Genomic DNA, 26,707 nt, shown 5'->3' with positions numbered 1-26,707 from the left:
TCTCCTAGCTCTAGTGGGGACTCAACTCTAACCAATGAGAATACCACGTCCCTGTGGCTACAGTAACTAATTTTGGGGGTGAGCCTTTGACTAATGCCAGATCAAACATAGACAATCCTGATACTCTTGCTCAAATTTTGGGGGGAGAGATAATTTCTGTTGAGATTGCTTAACTGGCAGACTGTACAGCTAGATCTGCTGCAGGCCATCTTGCCACCACAGAAGGGGAGTCTTCCAGAGAAGGAAGCCAACATAAAGGAAAACAGAGCCAGGGATGGATACCAATTCCTGATGACACCATATGAGTATCTGGATCCAGCCATACTTGAAGCGAGAACGGCTTGGATGTTTGTTATATGAACAAATAAAATGATTTTGTTCTTGTTGTTCAAGTTGATTTGAACTTTTATTTATTTTTTAAAGATTTATTTATTTATTTATGATAGACAGAGAGAGAGAGAGAGAGAGAGAGAGGCAGAGACACAGGAGGAGGGAGAAGCAGGCTCCATGCAGGGAGCCCGACGTGGGACTCGATCCTGGGACTCCAGGATCATGCCTTGGGCCAAAGGCAGGCGCCAAACCGCTGAGCCACCCAGGGATCCCCTGATTTGAACTCTTAAAAAAAAATTCCAGTAGTTTGTAATCTAAGTATTCTAAACTCAGCAAGGAAGACTCTATCAATATACAAATTCACAGCCTAGAGAAATTGTCAGAATATTCTGTTAATTTTCATGGTCTTAAAAAAAGGAAAAATATCTCAGTGATGAGACTTTATTTCTGTTGGCTGCTTTCCAAAATATGTTAGGATGAACAGCCATGGTATTCTTTTTCTTGCCCCAAATGTGTTTCTGACAACTACATGGTATTCAGATAGCCAGCGTGGTGTACAAATCCCCCGCCGGTCTAATTTTATTGTGTTCCGTTGTATCTGTTTTACAAAGACTAGGTGTTCCTTCTCCCTCTTTTGTCTTTACTCTTCACATCCAGATTCTTAGCTGGAGCTCTGTGGAAGACAAGTTTCTCTTCTCAGAGGAGCATCTTGCCACATTAACACAGGAATCACACTGATATTACAGATTGTCCCTACCCTCCAGGTCCTGAAAGAGGGGGCTTGGAAGGCTTAAGTAGATGTGTGGTGGCAGTCTACAGAGAGAGAGAGAGAGAGAGAGAGATGAGACTGCCGAGACCACAAATGGCAAACAGAGGGGTTGTATTCTCCAGAGAGCAGAGTTAGCACCATCCATCCATTACCAGGAGCCATATCTTAGACCCTTGATTGTGGGATTGTAAAACTGGGTTGGCCTGATAGTAAGAGAGCATTGAGATTGGAACTTTCCAACTCTAAATGTCTAGCTTTGCACTGTAAGAAAACCATATTCCATTGACAAGAATTTATTTCATATTTTGCACTGGTTTGCAGTGGTTAGAGGAGAACCCAGCACTGGCCTGAGCATCTCTGGATTGGGATTAAAAATGCAAATGCCCGAGGCAGGCCAAGCAGCTGGCAGAGTGGGCAATGTGGACTGGGGAGTGGGTTGGGGGGGGTGTGCATTGAGCACCTGCATGATTAAAGGAGAAGTTGTTGCCATTCAGCCCTATCCAAGGGGCATGAGCATGTGCAGCATGAGCCTGGCGCTGCAGGATCTTCAGTGCTGCACAGAGGGGCTGGAAACCCAGAAGTCATCAGTTTGTAATCTCTGACTTGATAATAAGTGATTGTGCCAGGTGGCTGGATATCGGGTCGGGTTTAAACCTAATTTAGTTCACTTTAAACAGAACCCAAAGTGTCATGGTTTAGAGCACAGACTCTGGTTATCAAGCCGATCAGGTTTTATGGCCTGCCCTTGACACTCGCTAATGTCACGACCTTGGCAAAGGAACTCGTCTTGGAGATGGTTTCACATCTTTGTGAAAGCGGTTTTGGGAGGGGCAGAAAAAATGAGGTTAAATGACGATGTTCTTAAAGCTCTCATAGAGTGGTAGGGTAAAAGTGTAAAGCTTTAATTAATGCTGGCAATTCTAGGACCAGAGCTGACAAATCTACGTAAGATATTGGTTTTGTATTCTCCAGAAACATAAAGTCCAAGAGGAAATATTGTGAGGTGGTTAAAAGTAGTACAAGTGGCAGAGTCACATTCGGCTCCCTTTGCTAGGAGCCTTTGGCCTCAGTTTTCTGTTCTGTGAAATGGGGATCTCAGGTTGCTTTTCCAAAAAAAAAAAAAGATTCTGAGGAGGATTAAATGAGTGAATCCCTATAACATTTCGAACACATGCCGACACACATTAAGAACTATGGGAGTGAAAGGTTATAACCCTATCATTGAAATAAAGTTTTAATAGCTCTCATAACTTTGGAACTTGAGTAAGGCTGTCTACACACCCTGGAACCTGTGGTTTGCATTATGCTAACGTTAATAACACCTGCAGCGTTAATAACACCTATTTTTTTACCTTAAAGAGTTGGAAAGGTTTACTTACCGCTTTAAGGGCCACTTCAAGTCCACAGCGAAAAGGATAAAATGTAGAGGATAAAAAAAAAAAAAAAAAAAAAAAGAAAAAAAAAAGAAAGAAAGAAAAAAAAGAGTGCAATTATGTCAAGTTCTTTAAAAGGAGGTTTTGCAAAACTGACCCACCAGAGGGGGTCAGGTAGGTTTAGGAAACAATGAAGAGTCTTGCTGCGAGCCTGTCCTGTGCAACGCACATTGCCAGGCGGAGCTGCAAAGCTTGAGTAAATGGGGCAGGTGAGGCCGCTGCATCCAGGCGCGCCTCTGCACGTGGTTGGCGGGGGTGGGGGGTGTGGGGTGGGTTCCTGAGGTCTTTTTCTTTTCTCAGAAGTCACGGGGGTGCTGGTGTGCAGGGGTGAAGATGGGTATTGAGCTCGGGAGTAATGCAGAAGCGAGTCTCGCCCAGGGCGCGGGGGTGGGGGTGGGGGTGGGGCAAGGGGTCGGGCCGGGGCGCAGCGCACTCGCCGCTTCTTCCCAAGGCGGGGGGAGTGGGAGCGAGTCTCCAAAAGGTTTCGCGCTGACCCTCGTGGGTGTGTCTGAAAGACGCCAAGGCGGCTGATGGCCCGCGTAGACGCTCAGCGGCTGATGGCCCGCGTAGACGCTCAGCGCCCGGAGCGCGGTGGGGGCCTCCCCCGGGCCGGGGCCGCGGAGTGGGGCGCGGAGAGGGGCGCCCTCCTGGCCCGCAGAGGCACCGTCCGCGGAGGCCTCCTCGGTCCCCGCCCCTGCAGCCCCGCGGGTCCCCCCCCTGCGCGCACCTGGCGCCGCGGAGATGCCCCCCGCCCCCCCTCCGCGCCCCGACTCTAAGCCCCGGGGCCACCCTCCGGGAAGGAAGGCCGCTGCCTGATCATTCGTGGGCTTCATTAACCAGAAGGTGATGGACAGACTGGAAACCAGGCTGAGAGGTCCTGAAGGGAGGGCCTGCTTTCCAGCTGGAAAAGGGGGGGGAAGGGTGTCCTCTGAGTGGTGGGTAGCAGTTCTGTGAAAAAGCAAAGACCTCTCGCGTGTAGGCACCTTTGCTGAATGGACAGTGTTCCCTCTACGACAGTTACGTAGGTACAGGTTGTGAACCCCGGTGGCCTCTCTCGCAGCCCAGCCAGAGCCAGTGGGGGTGTCAGAGAGCTGGGGTCGCTTGCAGGGGGGACCTCGGGGGAGGAAGGCCCGCCCTTGAACCTCCCTGAGATTCACTTTGTTCTTTAATGTTCGGAGGACAGTAGGACAGTAACCCCTGAGCTACCTCGCAGGTTTCTGTCTAGGGTCAGAGGAGGCAGGTTCTGTAGGTTGGAAGTTCTTTAGGAATGATCAAGTAGTGCAGAAACATTGGCTATGGTTACAGGAGTTTCAAATTAATTCCTCCACCTGCTGTCTGATGCATCTAATCATTGAGGGTGCAACTGCTCCAAGTGGAAAGTTGGATATTTAGCTCAATTTGGTAAGTATTTATTGAGTGACTCCTGTTGTAAGTAGCTGTCTATATGATCTGACAGTGTGGACAGCTGGTCTGAGCAAGGTGAGCCTCCTACACCACGTTGGCAGTGACTTTGGGGAGTTTGGGGGGTAAGTTATTGACACCATCGTCCCCAACTCTTTATGTTCTCCGTGATTGCTTGTTGAACTTCCATTTTTTTATTATGGAAAATGTCTGTGTTCTGAGTAATAATTGGCTTTGTTTCCATGTTATTTCATATACCTCACTCATTCTTTAAAAAAAATTAATTCATTCTTATTTAGAATTGTAATTAAATACTATTAAATGGTTTACTGTGGGATTTCATGGTTCAAGCTAAGACTAATTGTATTTGGGGAGGAAAATACAATTTTATTATTTACTTTATTTCAGGTCAGAATCGTTTTTAAATAGTTGCATAAGGTCAAATATATTAAATATGTATATAAACTTGAGAACTCTAATGAGAGAAAAATCCTTTTCCAAACAACTACATACTAGAGTTTAGAGGAGGAAAAAGCCCAAAGTTGTCTTTCAAGGAAAAGAAGTATAACTTAAACTAGAATAATTTGTATATTAATATTATATAATATAATAATCTGTATATTAAAGAAAGCCCATAGCTTGAGTTCTACATTATCGTCTCATTATAATTAAATTCAAAGGACCATTTTCTCCCTTATTGGAAGTCTAATTGCATGTATGGACTGCACAGTTTAAAAAGTGTAATAATCACCTACTGCCCCATATTACTTAAACTTATTGCCTAGGTATTATTTGAATAAGAAAGATGGTCCTCGGCAGGGTGAGGTTGTACAGCTCATTCTTACGCCTCTCCAGCCAGCATCTTTCACAGGACTAGGCTCAAAGTAATTGCATAATATATATTTTTGACTTGATTAATTGTCCAGATGCTTTTGTTGTACTGTAGTTTGTTTCTATTGAGCCAGATACTGTTATCCCTAATTTAATAAATATCTCATTGTCAACTTTAACTTTTTGTAAATTTAAGCCTCTTATAAATTACCTTGGGCTGTCAGGCTTCTGTAACAATTTCCAGGGGGTTGTCACTTCCCTTCTTTAATCTGTATAAGATTAAAAGAATAAAGTCTCTTGGAGATAGTTCAGAATGACACTCAGTGTGAGTGACTTTGAAGAAATAAAGCTGGAGAAACGCCTTGCAGTTATGCCCAGCCAACACATCCACTATTGCGTGCTTTGGGTTTTGGTTTGAGGCCCATGGAAAGCCATCTCCTTAAACAGAGCCACCTTGGATGATATTTCGCCTCTAATTTCAATCTGTGGAAGGGGAGAGGGGAGAAAGAATAACGCTGCTTTCATCACTGATCACTTTGGTGACATCAAAGGATTAAGGGAAGTGGTGTGTGTGTGTGTGTGTGTGTGTGTGTGTGTGTTTCTGGGCCTCTCACCTACGTCCCTTCCTCTTCACTCTCCATAAAGCTTATCTAGGAAGCCAGGCACCATTTGCCATGTGACAGTAAGGTGTGTATAATACGTGCTCTGGTAGGTTTGTGTTTGTAACACAAATATATGGAGTTGTCACTGAGGCAGCAACTGCTTGCTATCAAGAGAAGCATCCAGAATGAGGATTACCAAGCCTGGCCTGTGGGCAGATGTCTTCTTGACATAGCTTTCTCTCCCCCTTAATATCTATATCTTCACTTAGGAGATTCTCGCTTTGTTTGTTATTGTTGTTCATTTTCTTTTCTGATATCAACCTATATGTGCATAAACTTTTGTTTCATCGCCCCACCCCTGGCCTTCCCCTCCGCCGCCAAGTATCTTCTAGTTTCAAGGGTATAGAGGTGAAAACAAAATAAAACGGAAAGCTGTTCAGATAACCCAGGAGGATTTTAAGACCCCTTTGTTATAACAATCCTTTTATGTTTGAAATATTTATTGGGCCTCTTCCTGGTCATGATCAGAAGGGAAACCTGAATTGGTGCCCTCTAAGTGGCTTGTGGAGACAGAGGAGTACATGTTTACAGTCAAGATGGTGCTTGATCTTAGAACGACAGGAAATGATTTTGCAAATCCAGATAAACCATTTTATCCTAGAAAGCATACAGGCAAACACAGTTTAAAGTAAACACACGAGAATCCTTAGGTTGTGCCCCATGGGCAGAGTGTTGGGAGAAGCTAACACTTCTCCAAAGTAAGGACAATTTGGTGAAAGAGTTGCCTCTAAGTGACTTGTTTGGCCTGTGTGTCTCTTGCAGGTGTAAGCTTTTAGATTTCCATAACGGAGCAATACACAGTGAAACAGTGGAGTTTGTTTGAATGAAGGAATAGGATAGAATAAATATAGGATAAATATTCCCCCAGATAAATCCTATGGGAAATCATCAACAAAGCATGAAAAAGAAGATTAGGGAGAGAAACTTGCCTCATCAGATCTTAAAATTTGCTGTAAAGCTACTAATAAAACAATATATTATTCATATATCGATCAACGGAACACAAGAGAGTCTGGAACAGATTAAAATATACATACGCTATCTTTAAATTGCTAAAAGGGGTATTTTTAAAATAATAAATGGTGGTAGGACTTTTCAGTTGGATCAGTTAACAGCTAGTGTTTAGTGAGCATTTACAATGTTCCAGATATTACTCTAATTGCTTTTCATGTATTAATTCAATCCTCATAACAACCTTTTGAGATAGAAACTCTGTTTTTAAAGGATTTTATTTATTTATTTATTTGAGAGAAAGAGCGAGCGAGCATGAGTGGGGGGAGGGGCAGAGGGAGAAGGAGAGGGAGGAGGAGGCTCCCTGCTGAATGGGGAGCCTGACATGGGGCTTGATCCCAGGACCCTGGGATCATGACCTGAGCCCAAGGCAGACACTTAGCTGACTGGGCCACCCAGGCACCCTGAGTTAGAAACTCTTATTATCCCCCTTTGAAGAAGAAAAAATGGAAACACAGGGAGGTTTAGAAACTGATTCAAAATCATACGGTTGATATTGGGGAGTCAAGATTTGAATGTTGGCGGTAAAATTAGATCACTACCTGGTTTATTCCATATAAAAACTCAGTTTTAAGGGCACCTGGGTGGCTCAGTGGTTGAGCATCTGCCTTTGGCTCAGGTCGTGATCCTGGGGTCCTGGGATCAATTCCTGCATCAGGCTCCCTTACAGGGGTCTGCTTCTCCCTTACAGGAGCCTGCTTCTCCCTCAGCCTGTGTCTCTGCCTCTCTCTCAGTGTCTCTCATGAATAAATAAATAAAATCTTTAAAAAGGAAAAACACCTCAATTTGAGGGGTATCTGGGTGGTTTAGTCAGTGTTTCTGATCCTTGATCTCAGCTCAGGTCTTGATCTCGGGGTTCAAGCCCGAGTTGGACTCTGTGCTGTCTGTGGAGCCAACTTAAAAAGAAAAAAAAAAAAAACAAAAACAATTTAATTTCAGATGGATTAAAAATCTAAATGTATAAAATAACATCTTTGTAACATTAATACACTGTAAGAAGATAATCCAAAGGAACAATTACATAATCTTGAAATTAAAGAAAGTTTCTTTTTATTTTTTTAAAGATTTTATTTATTTATTTATGACAGAGAGAGAGAGAGAGAGGCAGAGACACAGGCAGAGGGAGAAGCAGGCTCCATGCATGCAGGGAGCCCAGTGTGGGACTCGACCCCAGGTCTCCAGGATCACACCCCAGGCCTAAGGGGGCGCTAAACCACTAAGATACCGGGGCTGCCCCTAAAGAAACTTTCTTAAGCAAGACAGAAATCCCAAAAGAAATAAAGAAAAGAAACATTGGCCTGCCATTAAACAAACAAACAAAAAAACAACAACAACAACTCAGGCTTGTCGATAAAATACCATAAGCAAAATCAAAAGTCCAATGATTAACCAAGGGGCAATATATTTGCAACCATTTGACAAGAAGAGTGTGTATCTGTAATCTGCAAAGAACTTTTATAAAAGTTCTGACATTTTAAAAAAGTCCAATTAAAAAAATGGGCAATAGATATGAACTGGCAATTCACAGGAGATAAAGTCCAAGTGGTCAACAAATATTTAACAGTGGCCGTGCGTGGGGTGCTGATAGACTTTTAGGGAAACTCCCAGTGTTTCCGTTTGGTTTCACTTTGGTCAGGAAACTAGGTTTTTAAAAAAGTTTTTCTCCTCCCTCCCACTTTCTGACAACACCCCACCTTCCACCCCTATTACTTTCAAGATGTGTAAGTTCCTTATCCTCTGTTTGGAGAGTCCAGGCCGCTGGCACAGAGGGAGGTTAGTGGTCGGGGAGTAAGCTGTTGAAAGTACACTCTTGAGAACTACCTGGCAGTGATTTCCTGCTGCTCTGTTTCCTGGTTCTCTGGTGGAAGCTATCTCTCCTTTCCGCTCTGTGATCTGGAGTCCTAGTCTTTCCATCCCTTTCTCTGCCCCTGCTTAGGATAGATCCTCTCTGTTCCTCGTTTCCACTTCTTTTTTGCTCTAGCCACAGTCCTATCTAATCTTGGGGAGAAGAAAAGCAGGCATTAAAACCTCCCTATTCAGCCTTTAGGCCTGAGGTTTCTTTGAGCCTTTATTTCAGCTTAGAGTCGGGGTGGGAGTGGGGGATAGAAAAATAGCCAGTAAGAGAACACAGAAAACACGCACATTAACTTCACACTCTGAGATATTATCTGGCTGTAGGTCTATGTTTTTAATTTCTCCAGGACTCAGGAAATGCAGATAATGGTGAAATGACTTCTCTTTCCCCTTTAGCTTGTTCAAAGTTTAAAATATTGATACCATCCAATATAGGCCAGAGCTGGGGGGAAAAAGATGCTCTTTCTTTATGGTTGGGAGATGAAGTGCTAACACTTTTTAGGAATTGCTAAAACATGTCTGTACCGATTAAAATTTAATCTGACATAAATTTTGACCTAGAAGTACACATCTAAGGACTTAGCTTGAAGAAACAAAAGTACCAGATACTTATAAGATTCATTGTAGAGTTATTTACCAGGGGGCTGCAGACAACCCACGTACCTATCCAGGAATAACTGAATAAATTATAGCACATTCATGTAATAGAATATTGTGCAGCTACTAAAAAGGACATTAACCATTAGTCTACCTGCTGTGTCTCTAGATTTTGACTATTCTGAACATTTCATTTAAATGGAACCATACAATGTGTGGCCTGTTGTGACTGGCTTTGTTGACTTAGCATAATGTTTTAAAGGTTTACAGTTCTTTGTTCTTTCTTATCGTCTGATGATATTCCATTGAGTGGTTATGGCACTTTTTATTTATGTGTTCATCAGTCAGACATTTGGAGTGTTTCTCAACTTTTTGGCTATTATGACTAATGCTACTATTAGCATTCCTGTGCAAGTTTTTGTGTGAACATGTTTTCATCTCTCTGGGGTATATACCTGGGAGTGAAACTGCTAGGTCATAAGCTTAGCCTTTTGAGGAGTTGCCAGGCTGTTTGCCAAAGCGACTGTGGTCATAGAATTTTAGAACTTAGATGGGACCACAGAAATTATTAGCGATATTTAAGGCATCTTTAAGAGTTCCAGGGAACTGACTTAACAAAGTCAAAAAACTAACTTTGGGAGAGAAGAACCTAAATCTCGATATATTTTTTTTTTTGGTCTACTTTTATTGTGCTTATGTTTTCTTTAACTTGTAAAATCTGAAACATTTAGAATTAAAAAATTTTTTTGTACGTGTATTCACCCATATACATTAATTTGATTACAAACATGATCACAAACATGGATTCTCCCCCTTTTAAATGCTTATCTTTTTCTCCTCTCCCACATCACCTTTGTCCCCTCCACAAGGTAATTAATGCTGAAATCTGGGACACCTGTGTGGCTCAGTGGTTGAGTGTCTGCCTTTGGCTCAGGTCATGCATGGTCCCAGGGTCCTGGGATAGAGTCCTGCATCATGCTCCCCTTGGGGAGCCTGCTTCTCCCTCTGCCTGTGTCTATGCCTCTCTCTCTCTGTGTTTCTTATGAATAAATAAATATAATCTTTAAAAAAATCCTAAAAAGGGGCACCTGGGTGACTCAGTCAGTTAAGCATCTGCCTTCAGCTCAGGTCATATCTCAGGGTCCTGGGATGGAGCCCCACTTTGGGCTCCCTGCTCAGCAGAGAGTCTGCTTCTCCTTCTGCCTCTCCCCTCATTCTTTCTCTTTCTCTAATAATAAATAAAACCCTAAAAAAGCCCTAGAAAATATTCTTTCGTATTTTATCTATGATAATAAAATTCTACACATATACTCATACAGAAATGGATTTTTTTTTGTCACTGTTTTACAAGAATCGGATCATACTGTACTATTTTTTTTTGTATGTTCCCTGTGGAATTTCCTTCAGGCAGTGTTCCTTCATTTCAATATTTTAAATGCCTGTATAAAACTCAATGATGTGACTATTTTACCATATATTGAGCCTACTGGTGAGTCTTCACTCATTATTTCTGGTTATTAATTTAATTTTTTACTGGACAGTGCTATAATAAACACACTTGCTACTCAGGTGTGGTTCATGGATTAGCAGCATTAGCATCACCTGGGAATTTGAGAGAGCTTCAGAATCTCAGGTTCCCGCTCCAGCCTACTGAACTTGAATCTGCGTTTTAACCAGATCCCACAGAAGATTCATATCACGTTGCAGACTGAACACACACCTAGTCTATGTGACCTTTTATACTAGCACTAGCATTTCTGTAAGTTAGATTCCAAGGAGGGAATTCTGGGGCAAAAGGATATTCATACTTTTAAAGATAATAATTTCCTGGAGGTTATGTTTACTATGTACATTAGCTCATTCGTTTTTAGAGACTCCCTCCAACTTTTCCGTTCCCAAGGCTGCTGTGGCCATTAAACAAGGAAATGGGCATGGGGCGAGTCATCTGCAGAAGACGTGGGCTGACTGATGAAGTGCAAGGATGGTCCAGGACGCAGAGATGGGCAGGATGTCATTGTCAGCTAAGCTCATGTGCAGGTGACTGCCCTTGGACAGAAAAAAAAAAGGTCAAGGGTCAGGAAACATGTGGACCCTGAGGAGAGCAGAGAAAGTACTGAGTCTAAGCCACTTTTCCTGATTTGATCCAAGCCAAGCGGAAAGCAAAGGGCTGCGTCAACTCACTCTCCCTGAACTGGTGCATCAGCAGAACGAGCTGAGCCTCTCCTGCTTGCCTCCGGATCCCAAACACAGAGTTTGTGCCCCTCCAGCTGCTCAGCTCAGGGCTCCAGCACGCAAAGGAGAAGAAAGGCCACTTGGACGCCTCGCCCTCCTCAATCTTGCTCAAGGCCGACAACTGTTGCAGAAGGTCATCAGCCAACAGAGTGTCATCTCCACATGTTTCCCTCTTCTGAAGCCTGCAGCTTCTCAGTGTATGATCAGTTCCATGAGCCATGTGTTGTTTCAGCTTTGATATTCATGCTCCTGAGGTCTTGAATTATTTATTATCACCAAGAAGTCAAAATATTCATTCATCTATGGCTTGAGGAAAATTTGATCTTCTGTGAGCCAATGACTAATACTCTTAAACTTAAAAAAAAAATCTGTGTGTAATGACTATTCTTCATGCCTAATGGTTTATTTATATGGCCCTTTTGTTAACATTCCGCCTCACTCTAAGTGGACGATTCCAGGTCATTTGTTGGGAAAGCAGAGCATCTGAAAAGCAAAAATGTAAGTTACACATATCCATACTTTTAAAAAGTATAAAAGTAATGTTAAAAATCTCCACCAGCACAGAAAATAATAAAATAAAAAATAGAAGTCAGCTTCCAAACTCACAGACATCAACATTGTTGACAATTTCTTACACTGCCCCCTGGACCTGGTATGTGCATGAGGCGCATTCATGAGGTACAGATGTCCTTTTTTGCGTTAACTATATGGGATCATATGAGACACACCTGCTTGGCAGTTTGCTTTTTCAGCAATATATTTAACTCCTCCCTATTGATAGATATTGAGGTTATTTCCATTTTTAAGCCTTCAAATCACCTCATTCTATAACGAATATCCTTGTTATAGGAACTTTGTGGACTAGTACATGTACATCTTTAAATCACTACATTCTGGTATTTGTTACCCAGCCATGGTGATAGTTTTAAAAGCTGGAAACAGAGCCTGAAGGCAAAAATAAAGGGTATGACGTATCCCTAGATTTCTCCTCTTTGGTCTCTTTCCCCTAACTGCTACAGGTAATTGAAAGCCGACTACAGGGAAAGAAGAGAAGCAGAAAAGAAATATATTTAGGAAATACGGACAAAGATTGTCTTGGATGCCATGAAGATCAGCTCTTAGGAGATATGTGACTTAATAATTTTCATTCTGGTAAATTCTTAGTAAATTTCATTCTGGTAATTTTCATCTGGTAAATTCTTAGTACATTCTGGTAATCACAAGCAGTGATTTCATTTGTCACAAAATAAGTTGTTGTTGTCCTCCTCCTCCTCCTCCTCCTCCTCCTCCTCCTCCTCCTCCTCCTCCTCCTCCTCCTCCTCCTCCTCCTCCTTCTTCTTCTTCTTCTTCTTCTTCTTCTTCTTCTTCTATCACCACTGAAGGTTTACCTGTCATCCAAGCCCTGGGTTTTTGCTCCTTGTAATGAATGCCAGTGCTACTAATTGCTTGTTGTGTAAATTTGACATCCTGTGTATTTAGCCTTACCAATTTATTTTCTAATGTTATGTATTCTGACTTGCTAATCTTACAAACATCTTCATGGAAAGCTTTCCATCTCTCTAAATACTCTGTAGCACCTCTGCAGCCACATGGAAATGATAGTGGCTACTTAGTCACTTTATAAATTGATTTCTCTGGACTCCAGTTCTACGTTATTTTCTATTCAATATCAAGAGATAAATAAGGGAAACATTTTTTTCCATAGCCCCTTCCTAAGGTAGACCAATACTAAACATCCCATTTGAGTTTTCCAACCTGTGTTTCCAGGGTCTGGGTGGACCAAAACATGGCATTTCGTGACAATGACCATGAACCTTTGTTTTGTTTCCTCTCACAGGTCAGGTGGCCGTAGCTGGCACACAAGTAGAAACAGATGTTGTGAAGGGTAAGGAGGTATGTGGTGCCAGTGTCTCAGTTCTGGGAAAAGGAAGCACTTCACAGAGAGTAGGTGCCACCCATAGGGGCTGTCGTCTGCCAAGTGAAACCAGTTTGGCTGAGAGAGCTAAAAATAATTTCCAAGGGTAGAAGGTAATGTTTGTTTATACATGAAATTGAACGAGGGTGTGTGTGTACGTGTCTTTCTGTGTGTGTACCTGGTGCATGCTCCATTCCAATGAGGCCTATTAACCTATTTATGAATCCCAAGTGCAGAAGAACTTTTAAAATTTCATATTTGATCTGTTCAGAAGAATAGAGTTGTTAGATCTGTTATAACAGGCATAGAAGAAAGTATTTGAAATTTCCTTTGGTTTTTGACTATCTGACTGAGAGCCATGAAGCTTTCCAAAAAGGACTTGGGGCTTTGAAGAGCTAGGCAAGTCTACCGGGTGATTGAACCATTACTTAATTCTTCCTCCTAATTCTGTAAGTGGAATTAGGTTACATTTGGAGGATTATACCCAAGACCATTATTAGATGGAATTTAGTGCAAAAGCTGGATCTCTTTGGATAAGTTACTAAACTTCTTTGTGCCTCAGTTTTCTCTTCATTTCTATAAAATGTATGGCATATATCCACAGTTATAGTACCATACAGAATTGTTTCACTACCCTAAACAATCTCTGTTTTAAGAGGCCCTTCAAGTAGTTCTTATGCATGTTCATGTTTGACAATCATTGCATTAGAGGATAGAATTTGTGAAAGCTGAAGAAATAGCCAAGAGATTTAGACTGTCTTAAATCACACATCTAAATTGAAGCCATAATTGATTTATACTGCTGTCCTCTCAACACATATTTGGGTACATGACTAGTCCAGTCTTCAGAAGGATTTAGGAACTTTCAGTGTTGAAGCCTCTACTTCCTTCTTCGCTGGAATTTTAGGACACTCTCTTCTCTCAGCATACTAATTGGAAAGTAGGATAGAGCTGTGGAAAAGACACTGATTTATTTTTAAGAGAAAATATTGTATTACTGAAAAATTTCACTATATACCAAAGGACAGAGAAAAGTATAACAAATCCCCACAGACCTGTGTTAAACTTTAATAATGATCAACTCGTGTCCTATCTTGTTTTATCTATATTCATATTCATCTCTCCCTCTATCCCAAATTATTTTTGAGTGAATCCAAGATAATAATTTCATTTCACTTGTAAATATATATGGTCCAGAAAGATAGAAGAAAAGGGATCACTTCCCAACTAATTTTATGGGACTGCTATTACCATGGTAACAAACCCAGTGAAAGATATTATAAGGAAAATAAACTATAGACCAATGTTTCTCCTGAACATGGATTAAAAAATGCTTAACAAAATATTTTCATTAAAAAAAAGATTTTATTTATTTATTTGACAGAAAGAGAGAGAGAGAGAGAGCACAAGCAGGGGGAGCAGCAGGCAGAGGGAGAGGGAGAAGCAGGTAGAGGGAGAAGGAGAAGCAGGCTTCCAGCTGAGCAGAGAGCCTGCTGTGAGCTCGATCCCAGGACCCTGGGACTGTGACTTGAGCTAAAGGCAGACACTTAACCCACTGAGCCACCTAGGTGCCCCAATAAAATATTTTCAAATCATAACTAGCCAAATGTTAAAAAAAACCTTAATAATAATAGCACATCATGTCCAGTAGAATGCAAGGTTGGTTTGACATTCAAAATCAATCAATGTGATTTGCCAGTACAACTATAAGAAACATGATTATTCATAGAAGAGTCCGAAGAGTCAACCAAAAAGCTACTAGAACTAGTATGTGAGTCTAGCAAGGGCACAGATAACAAGGACAATATAAAATTAATTGTACTTTTATGTAATAGCACAGGATAATTGAATATTAAAACTTGAAAAATAGGGCAGCCTGGGTGGCTCAGAAGTTTAGCACCATCTTCAGCCCAGGGTGTGATCCTGGAGACCCGGGATCAAGTCCCACATCGGGCTCCCTGCATGGAGCCTGCTTCTCCCTCTGCCTTGTGCCTCTGCCTCTCTCTCTGTTTGTGTCTCTCATGAATAAATAAATAAAATCTTTTTTAAAAGCTTGAAAAATAGTACCATTTACAATGGCATCAGAAAACATGAAATACTTTGGGATAAATCTATCAAAATGGTCAAGATTTGGATGCTGAAAACTATAAAGCACTTGTGAGAGAAACTGTAGTCAAATCTGTGATGATCCCTAATGTCCCCTATCTCTGGATATTCAAGTCCTAGTATTAATGTCCTTCCACAGTGATGAGGCCTGAACTATATAACTAATAGGATATTGTGCACTTGGTAGTGTAGGACTTCCAATTCTAGGTCATAAAACATACTGTAGCTTCCACCTTGCTATCTTGGATCCCTTTCTCTAGGAAAGTCAATATCCATGTCATGAGGACACTTCAGTAGCCCTATGGAGACCCCCAACATGCAGTGGGGATCTGAATCCTTCCTTGATAGTCATGTGAGTGACACACTAGAAATGGATTCCTCAGCACCAATCAAACCTTCCCAGGACTGAATCCCTGGCTGACATGCTGATTGCAACCTCTTTAAAGACTCGGAACTAGAATCAGCTAAACTACTCCCCAACCCCTGAACCACACTCATGGACAACAGAAACTTTGCAATAATAAGTGCTTATTGTTTGAAGCCATTAGGTTTTGGAGTAATCTTTTATGCAGTAATAGAACACTAACACAGGTTTTGGTGCTAGAATTGAGGTTGCTGCCATAATAAATATTTTAAAATGTGAGAGTAACTTTTGTGTTTTTTTGTTTTTTGTTTTTGCTTTTGTTTTTTGAGAGTGGCTTTCTAAAAAAAGATTTTATTTATTTATTCATGAGAGACACAGAAAGAGAGAGAGGCAGAGACACAGGCAGAGGAAGAAGCAGGCTCCAAGCAGGGAGCCTGATGCGGAACTCGATCCCAGGACTCCAGGATCACTCCCTGGATGGAAAGCAGGCGCTAAACCACTGAGCTACTGAGGGGATCCCCTGAGAGTGGCTTTTGAGTGGCGTGGTCAGAAGAAGCTATCAGGACTTTGAGAGGCATGTTAGTGAAAACCTAAAGAGTATTGAAGAGATGGTCATGTGATTTTTATCCTTCATTCTGTTAATGTTCTATATCATATGAGTTGACTTTGTATGTTGAATCATCCTTGTATCCCAGGGGTAAATCCCACTTGGTTATGGTGTATGATCCTTTTAATGTGGTGTTGAGTTCAGTTTGCTAGCATTTTGCTGAGGATTTACACATCAATGCTCATCAGGGATACTGGTTTATAGTTGTCTTTTCTTGTGTTGTCTTTGTCTGGTTTTGAGAATCTAATCGTGGCTCATCTGGCACCAAATCTCCCACTTCTCCACTGTAGTCCTATACTTACCTTTCAAACAGATATGGAAGACTGGGAAGAGAAAAGTGTCTATAGGACTAGCTATCTGAGATTAAATATTACTATATGTTATTACATAGGAAATTAATTTTAAAAATAATAATGACAGCCTTAATATGTAAGGTATTGTGAATCCTCAATATATTTTGAGGATTCTTCTCCTTTCAAAGTCATGTGGAATATATTTTAAAGGATTTCCCACTTTCCAGTCACAGGGATAGTTATTTAGGAGCTTATAATGAAAAGACTTATCTAAAGAATTGAACAGGCATCAATTTAAAAAAATGCCATTAATCAATATAAAATTAAAATATAACATGGACCAAATCCTGCATATTGAAACTTTCCCGCATAAATTTTTGCTAAACCATTAAAATATGTATGTGTAGGAGGAGTTGTATTTTTTAAAGAATACTGATAAAATTTGTAGCAGAAGCATAATGGCATTTGAGAAGGCTGCTAGTATGAGCTTAAAGGAAAATAAAGAAGATATTACCAGACACTGGAGGCAGAAAGTTTAGCAGAAAGATCTAAGATGTTGTCTCAGAGACCATTCAGTCAAACGACTGGTTTTCTAAGGAACTTTAAGGCTATTAATTCCCAGCACTGTCAGCAGAAGCTCAAGGTAAAGGAACACTCACCTCAAAGAGATTTATGGTTGTGGATTTTGACTAATAGAGTGAATCTCTAATAGAGTTGTAGGGAAGGGGCACCTGGGTGGTTCAGTTGGTTGTGTCCAACTCTTGATTTTGGCTCAGGTCATGATCTCAGGGTCGTGAGATTGAGCCCTGCCTCAGGCTCCATGATAGGCATGGATTAAGATTCTTAAGATTCTTTTTAAGATTCTTTTTCCCTCTGCCCCGCAATCCTTGGCCCCCTTGCCCCCTCTCATTCTCCCCCACCCCCCAAAAAAAAGAGTTGTAGGGGAACTACAAAATGTTTTTAAAAATTTTTTAAAGATTTTAGAATTTTTTTTATTCATGAGAGATAGAGAGAGAAAGGCAGAGACATAGGCAGAGGGAGAAGCAGGCTCCCTGCGGGGAGCCTGATGTGGGACTCCATCCCAGGACCCCAAGACCCCAGGATCACGCCCTGAGCTGAAGACAGATGCTCAACCACGGAGCCACCCAGGTGTCCCAGGGAACTACCAAATGTTTAAGGGAATTATGTCAGCAGAAATATTACCATCTTAGAATGATATCCAGTTTCTATTCAAAATTCTTGATTCTTTAATTTTAAATTTCTTTCCACTTAAGGATACTGATTTGTCAAGCCAGAAGATCTACATTTAAATCCTTGCATTTGCATTTACCAGTGGCTGTCAAGGATCCTTAAATTTTTTGAGCTTCATAGGATTGTTTTGAAGAGAAAATATAATAATGTATAAAAATATTTTGTAAGCAGGAGCTTAATACATTTTAGCTTTTAAAATGAATTGTCACTGATATTTATGAGTTCTCTGAGGTCAAGATTCTGCTTTGGCATTACCATGGAACACATAAGGAGACAGGGAAAACTATTCCATCCTCTGTAGGCAGAAGGGCAAGAGTTTCTGTTCACATTCCCTTACCCACCAGGGCAAATGTGATGTTAATAAAGACAACTCCACATTAGAGAAGGTGAATGTGGTCTTTAACAGCTTTTTAAAAAATTCAGTCTATTATCATGTTTTTTGTTATTGAAGTTAAAATGTAAAGTTATAATTTATCAATGAAAATATTAAAAACTATGAGCTTGTATTATAAATGAAATCTCTTCTCTGTTCCCATCCCTATCCTGGTCCTCAGGGGTAATTATTTTCAAGGTTCTTGTGTGCCCTTTAGGACTTCTTCTTCTTCTTCTTCTTTTTTTTTTTTTTCTGTAGCTGTTCAAAACTCTTTAAAACCAAAATGTTTCTTGAATAAGAAAGAACAGCTTCAACATATGGTATCTTTACTTGTTCATTCTCTTGATGAGAATAAATAGGTCACCAAAAACAAAGTGGCTAAGTCAAAAGCATTTCTTTTACATTAGAGGAGGCTGGGAAAAGAGGCACAGGGAACCTCAACTCTCCATATTTTTAGTTTGATTGTCCACATTTTCCCTCATTTTAAGTGTCATTATTACACATTCCTAACTGTTACTTAGAGAAACTCTAGACTCTAACAGGTGAAACCTCATCTGGTATTTTTAAATATTTCAATATATCTACACTCATGGATCTGAGTTTAAGGAATTAAAAAAAAAAGGCTCATGAATTCTCTACTTCATTTCGTTGGGATCTTAAGACATTTTATGAAATATAGACAAGCTGAAGCTTATTAGCAATTAGAGATTTTACAGTGTTTCTGCTTCACTTCAATCCTCTCAAGGCTGTTTCCATCACTTCCTCAAGAGTCCAGAAACCCCTCCAGGTCCTTGGACTGCAGCTCCATAGATCAGACCCCAGGCCAGTCGGTGGCATGCTTCCTGCTGCCCGTGTGAAGGACACAGCCTGCGACCCAGTCCACCCCACGATGTCTTCTCAATTAGGGCAGGCCGGAAAACAACTGTGATCAGTATTTCAGCTCTGTGGACAATTTCCCTCATGTGGTGGCCCGATGATGGAGGCCATTCAACCGTTCAGCAGGCCGACCAGCTCTGCGACAATCATGCTCCAGGCGTGCTCCCCGGCCTGCCCCTTTAGGACTTCTAGGCATATATGTATAAAAAGTGTTATGTGATTCTTAAAGAAAATTTAAGTCATCCATATTTTTCTTACTGAGGAATAATCACTATTAAATTCTGATGTGTGTGGTTTTAGTCTGTTGGCTGTATACAAGCACATGCATACAGACATTTTTAAACTTTGTGAAATGTAAGCCCATAAAGAATTGTAAGGATTGTTGCAGCCTAGGGTCCTCACTTAGGACCCTGAAGAATTCTTGTGACTGGATATAAGAGCTAGGGATTGCTCCCATTCATTGGAATTTAGCTTTTGACTTGAGGAGCTAGGAAGGGTGAAAGACGGCATCATCTACAACATTGCATTCAGCAGTGTTTTTAGATCAGAGAAACCAATTTGAATGATTCATCTTTGTTGAAACTCAATTTTGGTGTCTGCATCCCTCCCAACCTCCCTGAAGCAGTTCTTTCATGCAGAATAGCATTTAACATAAATCATAACTCCGGAAAAAATGAGAGAGTTGCTTCAGTAAACATAAAAAGTTTATCTTCTGTTTGAAGCTAATATCCAGAAAGTTGTAATTCTTTCTATCAAAATGAATTGTTATTAGACTGTTGACTTCAGATCCTTGCTTTCTTGGTATTTTCTCAGCTGTAGATAGGAACATTACATGTGGTAAATATTGAATTGTAATTTGAAGTATCCAAGGGTGTTTTAAGACTTTTTAATATTGTGGATGTTCTTACTTTTGGAAAATTCATGCTGAATCATGGCAAACACATTAAAATGCATTCATATTAAATAGATTTTTTTTTTGCTATTTTAGCTATTCATTTGTAGTTATTTTTTGCTAAGTATTTTTTAAAATTATTTTGAGTTTGTTAAGAATAAGCTATTTTGTTCTAATGAGTCATACTTTTAAAATTCCTCATATATTTTTGGTACTCATTAGAAAGCTCACTGTGACTATAGTATTCAATGGATGAAGTAGTCCTGGAGCTATAATGCTTTTATTTCTGTTTTAGAAGAATCTTTTCTGTTCTCACGAACAAGAGTTTAACAAGATTAGAATGATTAGAATCACATTAGAACACACACACAAAAAAAAAAAAAAAAAAAAGAACACACAAAATAATCTGTTGTTCAGGTTTTCTTCCCAGAGATTCTGATTCATTTGATGTAGGATGGTTCTAGGTACCAGTACTTTTTTTCAAATCTCCCTAGACTCAGGAGATTCTCATGTGTAGTCAGGATTGAGAAACCCTTGTTTAACATTAATAAATAGTTGGCTACATTATTTACTAGACAAAATTTTAAAATAAAATATATAAATACATATAAATAGTATAATATAAATAATACATAAATATTTAATTATAATATATAAAATAAATATAAATAAAAACAAAGATAAATTCTCTAACATAAAACAAGAGCAATATCCCTAACTTTCAAAAAGTTTAAAATTCTAGTGTTTGCATTGATCAGTCATAATTATGTTGCTATTGAAAAGAAAAATTAATAATTTGCTGAGTAAATTGAGATTGCTGGACAAGATGTCACTTGTGCTCAAGGAACACACCTCTGGCATTACAGCAGATTTCTGGGTACAGGGTGTGGGGCAAAATTTCGTGCTGTTGTCAACTTGGGAAGACTGTCATAGTCACATGTTGGAGGAAATTCTGTGTTGCCAAGTGTGGCTGTGGAGGATCTTTTTCATACTTCTTTAAGATGCATATAATCAAGATCTGTCTTTAGAAGATACTGACTCATTGACTGAAGCCAGGAGACTGGGTTTTATAATCTCTTGAGGGTCCCTGTAGTTCTATGAGTTTCATCTCACAGGATGAACAGCATTAGGGAGTCAACTGACATACTGTCCCCTAAGAATTATTGTCAGGAGCAACTTCAAATATGATCCAGAATTAGTTCCTTATGGTTTTATTCTCTTATGATCATGGGCTGAAAGATATGAAGCATATGATATTGGATATCAGGTCAGGAAGAAGATATAGAGGCACAAAGGATAATTTTGGATGAAGATATGAGATTTATTGAGTCTCAAATATATTATCCCAGTAGCCTAGTTAAGAGATGGTCATAGCTTGGATGGTTGGTTTAATATAAGAACAAACTAGAGGAATGCCTGGGTGGCTCAGTGATTGGGCGTCTGCCTTTGGCCTGGGGCATGATCCTGGAGTCCTGGGATCGAGTCCCACATTGGGCTCCCTGCATGGAGTCTGCTTCTCCCTCTGCCTGTGCCTCTGCCTCTCTCTCTGTGTCTCTCATGAATAAATAAATAAAATCTTAAAAAAAAAGAACAAACTAGAAAAAAACAGGTATGTTAGGAAAGAGTAGTTGGGAATATTGTGAGATGCTCTGAATGGGAGGTCTCAAAGACAATTATTTTTGTGACTGCTTTACCAGGAGGTATATTTTATTAAGCTAGTGAGCCAGCATAAAAGTCTTCTTTCAAGTATAACTTTGGATTCATTCTGTCCTGGCTCAAGTCCTGGCTCTACAATACACAAGCTATATAACATTGGGCAAGTTACTTAACCTCTTTGAGCCTCATTTTCTACATCTATGAAATAAAGATAATAATAGTACCTACCTTGTAGATTGTTGGTGAGGAGTAAAGGAGTCAACACATATAAAGTTCTTATATGGTCACTCAAAAAATGTTAGCTATTCCTATAATAATACCATTGGATGAAGGGGAAATATTTCACAGGAAGAATGAAAAGTCTTATCTTCAATTAACTGGAAGTTTAGAGAAAACAATTATGAGAACTGCACTAAGCCTGCCCTCTATCTCACAATATGTTGAGAAAGATAGACACACATAACCCAAATAAATCTGATGTAAAGGAGAGTATCATATATGCTAAAACAGATACTGAATAACGGATTCCTAGAGTATGAGGAACATTCTGGTCATTGATCAGTTAGTTGTCTCCTTAACAACCATTTCCCCTTGCTTTTTAAAGATCCCCAGCAGGCACAGTTAAGCATCTGACTCTTGATATCAGCTCAGGCCTCCATCTCAGGGTTGTGAGCTCAAGCCATGTATTGGGCTCTAAACTGGGTATGGAGCCTACTTAAAAACAAAACTCTTCCTGATTGTTCTTTGAGAAATAATCCCTTCCCCATTTCAATGATATGTTTTTGATGTTATCAACCCCATTCTGAATTGTAGCGATGGACTCTTGATTGATCTAAGCTTATTGGCATCCTTCCTGCCTCTGTGATCTGAGTGTTTATAACCCCTCTAAACCCATATGTTGAAATTCTCACTTCCAAAGTTGATGATATTGGTAGGTAACTCTGGGAGGTTATTAGGTCATGAGGGTGGAGCCCTCATGAGTGGGATTAATGTTTTTGTAAAAAAGACCGCAGACAAACCCTCTCAACCTCTTCCACCATGTGAGGACACAGCAAGAAGATGGCTTTCTGTGAAGCAGGAAGTGGCCCGTATTAGACACCAAAACTGCTGGCACCTTGATCTTAGACTTCCCTGCTTCCAGAACTGTGAGAAATAAATTTCTGTTGATTGTGAGTCACCAGTCTATGGTGTCTTGTTATAATAACCTCAATGGGCTAGGACACTGCCCCTGTAATTGGTGTAGGCTTGTAGGCAAATAAGATACAGGGAAATAGATGTTTGCTGAAGACAGAGTCTTCCTTGGTATTTCTCAAGTGCTTTCCAGTAAGGAGTTTTCTCTTTCTGTGGACTGTGTATTGTGAGAATGTACAACCATTTTTTTCCAACTATGAAGAGATCCTGCGAGCAGAATTGAGAAAATCACAGAAGAATGGCAGGATGACACACTGAGACTCTTGACCAAACTATCTGAAGTCAGTCTATAATTTAAAGCAACATGATCCTATACATTTAAACCAACTCAAGCTGGCTTTTCTGTTGCTTAAAACCCAAGAAATCCTGACTATTGTAGTCAGAGACAGTAATTCATTCACATGGGCAGGGCAAGAAGTGTAGGAATGGAGGAAACTTCTTGGGGCCTGGTTTTGAAGGGATGCCAGCCTCCTACAGGCAGATAGTAGAATGAAGTACATTCCAAGCAAAGAGAACACCTTGAACATAAGCCTGGAGACAAGAGAGTATAAGGCATTTTCTGGAAGTGGGCAGTGGACCCCGTCTGGCTGGAATATAGAGTATGTATGTGGCATACTGGAAGGTAACCTAGAAAAACAGGAAGCAGGCAAAGAATGAAACCTTTGAACACCAGGCTAAGTATTTGGGGCTTTATGCTGTGTTTAAATGCCAACTGTCAAAGATAAAAGACAGCTGAACCTTGTGTTTTAGAAAGATAACTCTGGCAGCAGAGTGATGGATGGATTGGAATATTCCAGGACAAAGGCAAAATGGTCATGAATCAGGGCAGTCTGATGAACTAAAATAGGGGGTGGATATGAGAGATGTAAAGAATATAGCCCAGATTGGATTTGGGTGGAAAGGAAAAGGCAGGGGAATGTTATGCCTACAAGGTATAGAGTATAAGTGTCTAGAAGGCCTCTGCCCTTGATACAGCTGGAGGAGGCAATACTGGAGTGAAGTGGTGATGAGTTCAGTTTTGGACACTTTGAATTTAAGAGATCAGTGGAACATACACACGGAAATGTGTAGGAGGGTCAGAGATTAGATTAGAGCTACTGCAGGAAATCAGAGCTGGCAAGCACAATTTTGCAAGGGATTCCCACAAAGAAGATAACTGATGGCACAAAGTGGAATGAGGTCCCTGAGAAAGTCATGGAAAGGCTCATAGGAGGATGACCAAAACTGAATGTGGAGATTCCTTATCTTTAGAGTTGAGCAAAGAAGCCCAAGCCTCTGAAGGGTGTTGGCTGGAGAGGTAGGTATGCACATTAGTAGGAGCATCAAACAAAGGCAGAACTTCCAAGGGGGTGGACAATAGGATAGATGTTGTGGAGATGCTGGGCAGAGTCAAGACTGAGAAGAAGCTATTGTCCTTGAAGAGAGAAGGTGAAGGGTGACCTCTGCTCTTTCAAGAACCTCTCTGATTAAGGAAAGGTAAACGCAATAGGCAATGAAGTAGCTTTAGGGAAAAACAAGGTCAAGTTTTCTTAGGATAAGGAAATGTGAGTGTTTTTGTACACAATCCAAAGACCATTCTAATGTCTAATATTTTCGATGTGTTGCTTTGTTACTAGACTCATTTTCTCCACATCTGGAACTTCTATTTATATTATGTGGTCAGATGCATGAAATGACTCCCTTATGGCCTTTCATGTGCCTATAACCAGCCTGACCAATTTTTGGATGATTATCAGTTAGATCTGAAGTTGTATTTTTTATCTTACTTAAAAATTTTCCCTCTGTGTGGGGCTTTCCTCGGTGAGTTGTTTCATTTGTTTTTATTTTTTAATTTTTTAAAATTTCTATGTGCACCAAGGTAGTGAAGTATCAGAAGTGAACATTCAGAAACACTGCTCAAGAAGAGAATTTTTATTTGTACCTCAAGGGACTACTCACCAATGTTTTGGAAACTCTGGAGACTAAATTTATATTCAAAGAACAAAAAAATTTTCTGCTGTCATTGACTAGCTCTTAATGCTGGTGAAGCAACATTACGGGGAAATACTCTTTATTCTGTAAAAATGTGAACAGTACTGCAAACTGGCACAGCTAAGCTGGAAGTGTATATATTTTTCCTGTGGAAGATGAGTGACTTATAACTATTGTCTGGGAAACAAAGGCTTTTTTCTTTAACACACTATTTGGTTCTTGAAAAATTTTGATAAGCTTTAAAAAGGGGAAATGGTCTTAATTCACTAGAAAATGGTTACAATCTGCAAAAGGCACACATTCAAGTCACACATTTCTTGTATAGCACATGCAAATCTAATAAATGCTTTTTTTTCTTTTTCTTCATTACTCAAAATCAAAAACAAAACTCCAATTGCCACTGCTTAATAAATTAAGAACTTTTTCATTCTATTTGTGTCTATATTGCCATTATTTCAACAATTTGCTCTCTGTAAAGATAGTTGTGATAGATACACATGAGGCACGTGATTCTGGGGAGAAAGAGTGAAGGAGAAACAAAGACCAGCAGAAAAGAAAATGACAAAAATTATTTGAAATTCATCAGTGTATTGAGAAGTGAGTATGCACTGACTGTTAGGCACTGAGGAAACAAAATGAATTTGACCTAATTTCTGCTTTTGAGGGAGAATCATTCACACAAACATATGGCTATATTTTATGTGATATGTCATATCATATAAGTGCTGTGTATATGTAGGAAAAAACAATTTCCTAGCTCTGTGAATAACAAAATAGTTCATATTAATTTGTCTAGGATAAAGTATAAATTCAATATAGCTCTGGATATATTTATACGACTATAATTTAAGAGTGATCACGTAAGGTACATGACACATAGGTGGCATATATAATTGGCACCCCATGGTATCTTGGACAATAACTCTATTTAATTAGACATGTCACCATAAGTCTATAGTATATAAGATACATTTTATTAAATAAGCACCATGATTTGCATTTCACCATTCTTATTAAAACTTAACAACCATCCTTTTAAACTCAACTACCTGCTCAGGTAAGACAACCCTTGACTAAATCTTCTGAGAAGATTTCAAATGAACAAGACGGGGAACAAAAAACTAAAACATACCACTTGGGAAGGACATTTGAGCTGAGTATTGAAGGTTGAATAAAAGTTTTCCAGGGGACTAAAGAACAACAACAAAATCCATGGTGGAAAAGAAAAGCCTCAAATGCACAAATGATTGTGTGTAAGAACAACTACCTTTCTTTCTTTCTTTCTTTCTTTCTTTCTTTCTTTCTTTCTTTCTTTCTTTCTTTCTTTTTAAAGATTTTATTTATTTATTCATGAAAGACACAGAGAGAGGCAGAGACACAGGCAGAGGGAGAAGCAGGCTCCCACTGTGGGACCCAATCCCGGATCCCGGGATCACACCCTGAGCCAAAGGCAGACACTCAACCACTGAGCCACTCAGGCGTACCAAGAACAACTGCCTTTCTTTAGAGTATAGGGGTTGGGTAGAAGGTGAAGATCCAGTTGGGTTGCAATTCCTGTTGTGGGTGAAAGGGAAATCATATTACCTGATTTTCACCCTTTCTTGGTCATTTGTCCCAGAGTGATTCTCCTAAGCCACCCTGGGCCTTCTATGTGCTTAGGAAATAAAGCCATAGTCATAGAGAGGCTGAGGAAGCCAATGACGTCAACTGACTCCACTTCATCCTTTGAAAGAGACCAGCCCTCAATAAGAAACTCTCTCTATGTGCCTGGAGGGGTCTTTCTTGGATGTTTAATACCTCTCTGCCTTTAAATTCGGATTCTACTACATGTGGGATTTTGGAAACGTAAAACCTTCTAAATCTCATCTCCTGCCCGCACTGCCCCTGCTACAAGCCACTGTGATGATTGTCTGCATTGGATTACTGTGGACATTAAAAGAAGATAATTCAAGGAAACCACCTGGCATATAATAACTGCTCCTCGAATTGCCTTCTGCACCCCCTCTTCCTTCTTCCTTAAAGAAGTAAAGAGTGTCTTGAGTTCCATATGTTATTAAGTAACGGTGAGAAAGCTATGCATCAATTGTTTGCA

At 40.1% G+C, this 26,707-nt stretch overlaps 1 long non-coding RNA gene across 2 annotated transcripts in view; it reads left to right on the top strand.

Moving 5' to 3' along the window:
- Positions 1 to 19,834, top strand: part of LOC140604092 (uncharacterized) — a 129,842-nt gene extending 110,008 nt beyond the window's left edge. The window contains exon 4 of one of the 2 annotated variants that reach the window (XR_012007131.1): positions 18,775 to 19,834. This is a non-coding gene — a long non-coding RNA (uncharacterized lncRNA). Of the gene's footprint in view, positions 1 to 12,139; positions 12,403 to 18,774 lie in introns of those variants that run through there. The other variant, XR_012007130.1, reaches the window with a different exon arrangement.
- The last annotated feature ends 6,873 nt before the right edge of the window (positions 19,835 to 26,707 follow it).

Source organism: Canis lupus, chromosome 14 (assembly GCF_048164855.1).
Source record: "Canis lupus baileyi chromosome 14, mCanLup2.hap1, whole genome shotgun sequence".
Taxonomy (NCBI): domain Eukaryota; kingdom Metazoa; phylum Chordata; class Mammalia; order Carnivora; family Canidae; genus Canis; species Canis lupus.
The sequence above is the reverse complement of the archived record's forward strand: the minus strand, read 5'-3'. Positions and strand labels throughout refer to the sequence as shown.